This window comes from Octopus bimaculoides, chromosome 1 (assembly GCF_046866305.1).
Source record: "Octopus bimaculoides isolate indiv1 chromosome 1, ASM4686630v1, whole genome shotgun sequence".
NCBI lineage: Eukaryota > Metazoa > Mollusca > Cephalopoda > Octopoda > Octopodidae > Octopus > Octopus bimaculoides.
In genome coordinates, this window is record NC_142928.1 from 161,789,382 (window position 1) to 161,799,856 (window position 10,475).

The following is a 10,475-nucleotide window of genomic DNA, read 5'->3' on the forward strand; positions in this document are numbered from 1 at the left end:
CTCAAACATTTGGCAACTGACTTGGTAGACAAGATTATCCACCATCTTTCCACCAACAACCTTGGGTACCTTTTTGAATTCCATATATCAAACACTTGTGGACATGCTTCCAAAATCAAAAAACAGCACAGCACACATGACTTTCAGAAACATTTTTCATGCTCAGAATTGCTGAAGCATGGAATAAACTACCTGCATCAGTCGTTAGCTGTCAAGCCACTATGTCCTTCAAAACTTCCATACTTCCTGAAATCTGCCACAGTACATCTGATGGGCTTTTTTTTCCTTAGTTGTAGTGTACCTGGGCACTGCATACGACAATTTCTTTAATATTTCATATATAAATGCACATCATTTATAAGTGTATATTTTTTAAGCTATTGTAATGAGATTATATATGAGTAATTTCTTTAATTTGAAGTCTCTACAACTTAACTTGACATCTTGAGAAAGTTATTGCCTAGACCAATCTGCATGGCATAGAATATGTCATGATGCATCAAAACAACTTCAGTTGAAGAAACAGAACAATAAAAGAATTATAGCCTGTAATCCAGTGCTACTCAAAGTGATGGACCACAGACCAGCACCAGTCTGTGAGCTGCCGGTACACAGCGAGCTTCCAGAAAAGGAAGAAACATTATAAAATGCTTATGTAATATTGTATTGTTTGTTTACAAAATGAATATAAGATAAAAGAAATTGTCAACTTTTATTATGTTCATTATATATATTGTTTCTGGTATGAATTAATATTACTAAGAAATATTACCAGTCCCTGGCACATTAGGAAAAAAAAAAAAAACTGCCAGTATGCCACATTAGATTGTTTGAGAAGCACTGCTGTAATCGACGGACACATTTGCCCAATCCCAGGCAAAATCAAAATCATCATTGCCCCCATTGTGACTTCATAGCAAACTCCATACCCAAACTCAAATTACATTCATGCATCCTTCGTAAATAGATGCAGCTTCTTTTATTTTTAAACTTGTTTTTTCATTTTTTTAAAACCCTCTCCTTCAAACACTTGTACGTCAAAATTGACCGGAGTGACCATCAATTTCTTTAATTAAAAAAGTATTTGACTTCATCTTAGAAGCTTTGTGTGTGCACATATTTTACCTTCGTTAGGAAGAGCATCCAGCTGTAGAAACTCTGCCAAATCAGATTGGAGCCTGGTGTAGCCATCTGGTTTCACCAGTCCTCAGTCAAATTGTCCAACCCATGCTAGCATGGAAAGCGGACGTTAAACGACGATGATGATAATGATGATGTACTAGTTGTAAAATGTATGCATTGCTAGTGAGGGAATATTACTCCTTTATGAACCCCCAACTATCACCTTCCATGTATATCCAGATAAGCACACATGTATGATAAAAGTTTGAATTTGTTTTGGCTGTTCATGAAATGTATCACTACTGTGACACATTAATTTTACAAGGATCTGCACAAAGATCTTTTTATTTATTACTTATTTCAGTCATTGGTTTGTGGCCATGCTGGGGCACTGCCTTAAAGAGTTTAGTCAAATGGATCAACCTCAGTACTTATTTTTTTTAAGTCAGGCACTTATTCCATTGGATCTCTTCTTGCCAAACTGGTAAGTTACGATGATGTAGACAAAGCAACACTGATTGATGTAAACAAACCAGCATCAACAGTAAAGAATGACACACGCACACACACTCATACATGCACGTGCACACACACATGCACATATGTACACACATATACATACCAGCACACAGATACACACGGCAGACTATCATACAATCTCCATCTACCAAATTCACACACTAGTCATTGGTCAGTCTGGAGCTATAGTAGAAGGCACTTGCCCAAGGTGTCATACAGTGGAACTGAACATGAAACCACCTGGTCGCCTGTCACATTTAGAAGTTTCTAGCATAGCATAATTTCAAAGTTTCTAGCATATCTTTCATGATCAATAGTTGGTGATCCATAGGCTTTTTGAAATTGCAAATGGTGTATACACAGTTTAGGTGTACAGTTAATATCAATATACTGTCCACAGCTGGTGGCCAGTAAGGTAGTCTCATGTCAAGGTATCTAGAAGAGTAATTAATCAGGGTATATATCGATATATAGTTGTCTGGAATATTCACTATATAATATATAAAGTGTATTCCTTAACTTTTCAAATGTCTGTGAGAAACTTTTTTACTGACTAGGCTGATGTCAGCAATATCTTCTGATATTTTGCTGACTTCAGTAGAGTTTGTTGAGTTGCAAACACTTAGACCAAACCCTTGGTTTTGAATAACAAAATCTCTTTAAGCAGCACTTTCAATTCCACATTTCCTCAAATGAGGCTTTAAGTTATTGCATAATTGACTAAACTAGCAAACAAATCTATTTCCAATTACATCTAAAAAAAGAGATATAGGCTATATGGCTCAAGATGTCTGGAAAAAATTAAGAGGGTCAATAATAGTGCCAGTAAAAAGCACTGGTGATTGTGCTACATGAAAGTCACTGGTGCTGGTGCTTCATAAAAAGCATCCGGTACACTCTACAAAGTGGTTGGTATTGAGAAGGGTGTCCAGTTGTAGAAACTAACCCAAAACAGAATATGAAACTTAGTGCAGTCCCTAGCCTTGCCAGCCCCTGTCAAGCAGTCCAATCTATGCCAGCATGAAAAGCAGACATTTAATGATGATGATGATGATGATGGTTGGAACTCGTTGGTCATAAGTCTGCTTCGTCAGAGTTGATATGGTGCAAAACTGTGACAATATATTTCTTTGAGAAATGCCAGGGACTACCTACAGTAAATATTTCCCAGCAGAGGTTCATTGCCAGTTTAGGCAGTATAGCAAAATCTTTGATAATACTTCAGGAGGCTGCCCTCTCAGTTGATGCACAATTGTGTATCCTTTGTCTTGAGATCATGATGGGCTGGAAACCTTTGTTTAATGAACACACGATTTTGGGAGACTTACCTACAGTTATTGAGTCCCAACTGGATCGATCTAGTTTTTAACAGTAACTCAGCTGTCACTATTTCCTCTTCTTCATTAAAGATTCATACATCTTTCTTCAAAGTTTTGACAATATTTCAGCAGAAAACATGAAAAGTATCTGCCAGGTAATTCTCTTTCCTTTGCATAAGTATCCATGGACTTCAATTCAGCTGCATCCTATCCAACACCTCCATACATCTTATTCTTCTCTGGAGTACAAATATCTCGGCTACTTTATCTTCCCTCCTTCTGCTGTCCAGGCCAGTGACATAGCTAATAGGGGAGTAAGGGGAGCAGCCACTCCCACCAAGCACATTTTTCAAAATTGGCACCTTTTCATTAATTTTTTAAAATGCTTTAGTTAGCTATATCAGTAGTTATAAGTTTCATACATAATGACGTAGTTATTGAAACAGGAAATTAATGAATGTAGAATACAATTATGTATGTTATAACTAATGAAATATTTTGTGTAAGATAGAGAAATGAGTTGAAAACTGTTTGGTATGTGTTACAGCATCTTTTTTTTAATATACCCACAAACTTTATAATCTGGCCATGCCACTAGTCCAGGCAACACTGTTTCTCATATCTGAAGTGTGCACTTACACATAATATTCTTTCTCTATCATTCACATGGAAATTAACAACAAAACCTTCCACTTACTCAAGCTGAAAGTGTCACTTCCTCATTCCTCTAAAATTATCTGTTGTCTCTTCCAAGATCTAAATTCCACCAGCCATCAACTGTTGTCTGATTTAATTTGCATTGAAGCCATATATAAATAGTGCTGTTTAATAAAGGTTCGACCTGGGTCAAGCAATCTGACCTCACAGGCTCCTTTGACATGGGGGCCTATGACAGTGCTGATGTATGTGACCTTATTGGGTTGTATATCCTTGATACCCTTAAGAAAATGTTCCCCTCTGTCCCCTTTGGTCTTTACAGAGATGACATCCTGGCCATCTCCAGAGGAGCAAACAGGCACACCCTAGACAGACTTAGGAAAGATCTAATTGAATCCATGGGACTGAAAACCGCCATCAAGAACAATCTCACCACTGCAGACTTCTTAGACATCATGTTTGACTTGGGCTCCAGTACAGCCAAATGAGAGGTCAGTTGTATGTAGGTTGTTCTAGAGTAGGAAGCCCATAGAAACTCTTCATACATGATCCAAAGAAAAAAGTTAAAAACATTTTATATTCTGAAGATCTGTAAATGTTTTATAATTTTCATACAGTGCATTTCTCTATTATAATCTATATTACTTTCTCTATTTAGATATTCTAAATAAATTTGTAAAATTATGTTATGTAATATTCAAATACTTTTTAACAACTTTTATTGTAGGGAAAATGGCATTATGATAGATGCCAAAATGTGCCCTATAAATAGATTTCAACACCGTACTGACTGGGCTGAAGGCTGAGAGGTCCACTAGTATATATATATATATGTGTGTGTGTGTGTGTGTGTGTGTGTGTGTGTGTGTGTCACCTGACTGGCCCTCATGCCAGTGGCGTGTAAAAGCACCCACTACACTCTCAGAGTAGTTGGCGTTAGGAAGGGCATCCAGCTGTAGAAATTCTGCCAGATCAGATTGGAGCCTGGTGCAGCCATCTGGTTCGCCGGTCCTCAGTCAAATTGTCTAACCGATACTAGCATGGAAAGCGGACGTTAAACGATGATGATGATGATATATATTTTATAAGTTTAAAGCTTGTAAACGATCACCAGCCAGTGCATATCTATGTCTATATCTATATCTATATCTAGCTATATCTATCTATCTATCTATCTATCTATCTATCTATCTATCTATCTATATATATATATATATATATATATATATATATATAACGTGGACATTCAATGTGCTAGAAATAGATCACATCTTGTGTCTATTAAGACCTAAATTGTTCTCAACATGAAATATAGCGAAATACCAAAACGTAAGCGGGCAAGACATTTAAAATCACCGAAAAAAATCATTATTAAACAGGGACCGGTTTCAAAATTTAACAATCTTACCGACTGTCTATTTCTCTTCAGCCTGATTTGTAATGTAACCATAATCCTCAGAACGCCATAGGTGGGCAACTTTGTATAGGGTTCTGAGGATTATGGTTACATTACAAATCAGGCTGAAGAGAAATAGACAGTCGGTAAGATTGTTAAATTTTGAAACCGGTCTCTGTTTAATAATGATTTTTTTCGGTGATTTTAAATGTCTTGCCCGCTTACGTTTTGGTATTTCGCTATATTTCATGTTGAGAACAATTTAGGTCTTAATAGACACAAGATGTGATCTATTTCTAGCACATTGAATGTCCACGTTAGTGGTCAACATTATATATAAAAATATACTTTAATCCCCTGAGATTGCAGATACTGTTTCTGAATCTCTTTGATTCTTTAAATGTGCTAGCTTCCTGGTAATTAATCGATATTAATTAATATATGATTTTTTACCCTATTTTTTAATATATATATATATATATATATATATATATATATATATATATATTACTGGGGAAGGCCAGTTTATAGGATTACTCTGGGTTTCACGTCCATAAAGGGTTTAACTTTATGGTGTATTGTCAGATCCCAAAACCTGTTGGCCTAAGACCTCTTCAAAATATGGAAGGGGAAAAGCCTTGTATAAATGTAAATAAGGATATTATCTCCCTTTGCCATTGGTTATCAACTTCTGGCTGTGTCATCATCTTGCAGATTCCAAAATACTAGCAGGAATCTCCTAAAATGCAAACATGGCCTTAAAATCTCCATTCTGAAGTTAAAGATGCTCTCTGGCTCAAGTGAGTCTTCTAAGACTCTCACTCATTCAGCTATGCATAACTTGCAGCGCTTCATTTCATTGATGTAAGGGTCTGGGTTTTCAAGGATTTCCCATGAGATCAAGTGTGGGATTCCATCATCTCTTAGTTGCCAGACGTGACTGGCCAGCGATGTTACATATCTCCTTTCCGGGGCCCTGAAGGAGAATTTATGGTTGGAAATGCATTGCTTGTGAGAATTCCCAGTACATCCAATGTATTTCCGTGGGCATGCGATGTTGGTGCTGCACCTGTTACTGTTGCTGCTGTTGTTGTTGTTGCCACTGTTGTTGCTGTTGCTGCTGGAGCTGAGGCTGCTACTGTTGGTGCCACTGGAGGTGGTGGTGGCATTGGTAATGTTATCGCCCCTGTCTGTGTTACCAGTGCTGCACCTGTTGTTATTGTTACTGTTGCTGTTATTGTTGCTGCTGATGTTGCTGTTGTTACTGCTACTGTCGTCGATACTGCTATTGTTGGAGCCAGGGCTGCTGGTATTGGTTTTGGCAATGGTGGGGGTGATGGTAACATTGGTAATGCTATTGTCACTGCTAGTTATAAAGAAGGTGTTGTTGTTGTTAATATTGTAGTTATAGTTGTTGTTATTACTATTATTAGCCTGTATTTCCTACCAGTAGTGATTAACTTGCTAACATGCTACAACCAGTGGCTTACATCTAGACATACTGTTTCTTCACATGGTTTCTAATACTGCTGCTACAATGTACTCTACTCTTCTAAACTAGTAAGACACAGCTGGATTACATCTAATTATATCATGATTTGATATCTAAAATATTCACCTAATCCTCTGCATAAACCTTGTCTTCTCTGAATATTTATGCAAGTGGCTCAATTAATACCAAAGACTCACCTCAAATAAAAATGTCTAAATGTAGGATTATACAGATTATTTTAGATGACACTTAAAAAAATCAAAGCAGTTGTTGGCTTTTTATAAACAACTTGGTCTTAGTATGCAGTTTTTCTATAGAACATGTAGTAAAATAAATCTAGAAGAGGTTCATCCATTTGTAATCTTTCAATGTTTTCAGAATTCATAATTTTCTGCAATGTAATGGAGAAAGCTAAATATGAATTAAAATGTGGTTTAATGTTTTTGATACCAAAATACCCAAGATTGCTTTTGGTTCTATGATACAAACTTCCTGTTTTTAAAGAAATCTAAATTAAAAACCTCCATCAAAATTTCACATTAATTTATGTTTCAAATAGAAGCTTAACAAGGACAAAATTATTTTACTAAATGAACAATTGATTAGAATAAAGACAGCATATTTCAAAAGAAATTTGGTAATGGAAGGGTTAATGTTACAATATTTTTCTCATTTTTAATATTTTTTTTCTCCAATCTCATCAAAGTGAACTTTGCTTTTTCTCCTTCTGGGTTGATAAAATAAGCAATATTTTGTGCACCAACCCCAAATATGGGGCTTTGTGCTTATGTTAGAAATTAACATTTTCTCTTCTAATTATTAATTAGAAGAAGCAAAGAACTGGACAAAGCACATTCAACATAAGTTTATTTTCAAGTCAACTTTATAATAAATAGTTTATATTTGCATTTATACACACACACATACACACAAATATATTAGTTTAACTGCATATTGTATGCATGTGTATGTAAATACATACCTTTTATAAATGTATATAAACAATGCATATTTATGCAGAAGTATTTTTTAAAATACAATAAAACTCATTTTTTAAAAATCAATTTAATATTTTTTACGGTTTTTCTTCTTTTTTTTTAATGTTTAAAAGATATGTCTCAGATAAAGTTTATAATTCACGAAAACCAGCTGTTAGTTGAAAGATAATCCAGAATAATGGATAGGTATTAACTAGAGATCATTTATTAATAAAGTGATTTAATTCAGAGAGAGATTTTCTGAGCATGTTAAATTTTTCTTGTTACTACTGAGAACAGTTAGGGCAGAGTGTCTATGAATGTTAATGAAGAGAAATAGTTGATAAAATTTTAAATAATTTTCTGTTTTTAAAAAAAGGACAGAAATTGACAATTATCTTAGAAACACAGATAAAAGATTACTGGAAGCATATGCTATGATTTTAATTACAAAATCTTTATAAAATCTGAATATATGCAAATTGCTTTGAAATTAAATGGGTTTGAGTAATAAATTAAAAAAACAGTGTGGCATCTTCAATTGTATTACAGAGAATCACAGCTGGATGAGTCAGCATAGGTACAAGCTATTGGCCAATGTAGTCAACAGTTTGCACCTCATAACTGGAAATAAAACTGTCTTCTGCAAAGACACTTAACCCTTTTGACATCAATTCCCCCAATACTGTCTTCATTAAAATGTTGAAATTAAATTCATTTTAGACAGAAATCTTAAACCTAAATGATAATGTTAAATTTCAGTAGATAAATTGTAAAGTGTATTGCAATATAAAGCTTTATATACTGATAAATAACTTAGTTTGTTTCTTTAAATCTCTCATAATTATTTAAAAAAATAAAAATATATAGAGTAATGTATTCTTGTTAGAAATGTGGTCATAAAAAAATTTATTCATAATGGCTCAGGTCACTTGAATTGCAAATAGGTATCTTTGGGAGATACAGTTCAGAATGTAGTAGAAGTGTTGTGTCATTGTTTATGTTGTTGAACCTAAGTACTCCCAAAGATCTGGAATAGGTGACTGGATGTCATCATAACATATCCTCCTTCAAATCACTACAAGATGAAGTGTTCAGTGATGTTTCAACAACCCAATGGAGTATGGGAAATTTATTCAACACATTATCATAATAATGAAATGATGAGCACAACTATAATTATGGGGGTATCAAAATTATAATATTAGCAATAGCTGTAATATTAGTAATACTAACAATAATAGAGAAAAGAAGATTAAAATATTAATAATGGATAAAACATTATAAGGTAGAAAAAACTGGTTTTAATTTTTAAGGCTTATATTACTGAGGAAAAACTGTAATTTGATCCATGTATTTCATAATGTATTTTAAACAAAGAGTTAGACAAATTTGTTAGCATTATCTAAACATTGGTTTTATGGAATCCAGCTTTTACATTAATTTTGGCTGTTGCTTTGCATAAAAGTAGCAAGTTGTTAAAATAGTTTAAAAAGAAACAGTTTAAAAAGAAAAATATAAAGGACAAAAAAATATCTCTGTTCTCTTTCGAAAAGTTGTATTTAAAAGTAGAGCAATTTTAATGAAGATAAACCTGCTAGAATGAGTACATGTACACATATATCTATTGAGTAAACAGAAAAGGAAATAATAATAATAATAATAATAATAATAATAATAATAATAATAATAATAATAATAATAATAATAATAATAATAATAATAATAATAATAATAATAACTATAAAAATAATAATAACTATAAAAATAATAATGGTTTCAAATTTTGGCACAAGGCCAGCAATTTTGAGAGTTGGGTAAACCAATTACAATGACTCCAGTTCTAAACCGGTACTCATTTTATCAACCCTGAAATGATGAAAGGCAAAGTTGGCCCTGGCGGAATTTGAACACAGACCGTAAAGACGGATGAAATGCCCCTAAGCATTTTTCCCAGTGTGATTTTCAATTTTGGGCACAAAGCTTATCTCAGCAGTGGAAAGGTGGAGAGGGAGGGGCAAAAGTCATTTGAATTGACTCTTGTGTATTACTGGTACTTGTTTTATCAACCTTAGAAGGATGAAATGTGAAGTTGACCTGGTGGGATTTAAATTCAAAACAGCAAGGCATCACACTTCAAGGATGCAGTCTGAGCCTAACTCACTGCTACATAAATATAAATGATGAAAAATTTTCATAAGATAAGAAAAATAACAGTCAAAACAAAAACAACAACAATAGTTCATAGTGATAATGTTAATGATAACAACAACAACAACAACAACAACAACAACAACAACAACAACAAAGACAAAGACAATGGTCAAAATGGCAATAATGACAAAATGATAAGGATGAGTTCTAATTACAGCAACAACAACAATAACTATAAAACATTTCATAATAACCAAAAATAAATAAATAATTAAATGAATTAACATTATTTATAATTGTCATTGGAAAAAAAGTAGAAGACATAACTGATGGAAACATCCCAGTTATTTACAAAAAAAAAGAAATAATAATAATTATTGTTTAGAGAAAGAGGAATATAATTGTAAAATTTTGGATGCTAATGAAAAAGCTGGGCTAAATTTATAATTTTAAGCCGTTACTTTGCTCTAGATGAGTCCTGATCAAATTAACCATTGATCATAGATCAAAAATATAGTAGCCATCTTTTTGCAATTAAAATGTATTTCGGATGTCATTATCCAGTGTCCCTCGTTTTATCACAATGGTAGGATATAATTTGAGGAAGGTTTCTAGAAAATAAAGAGATTGTGGCAAAGCTCCATTTCATATATGCATTTAAAATTTTAGATATTTTAAGGATATTTTCACATTTTTATTCTCTGATTCAGTCTCTCTGTCTCTGTTTCTCTCTCTCTCTCTCTCTCTCTCTCTCTCTCTCTCTCTCTCTCTCTCTCTCTCTCTCTCTCTCTTTCTTTCTTTCTTTTTCTCTCTGTCACTTTTTCTGTCTTTCTGTTTCT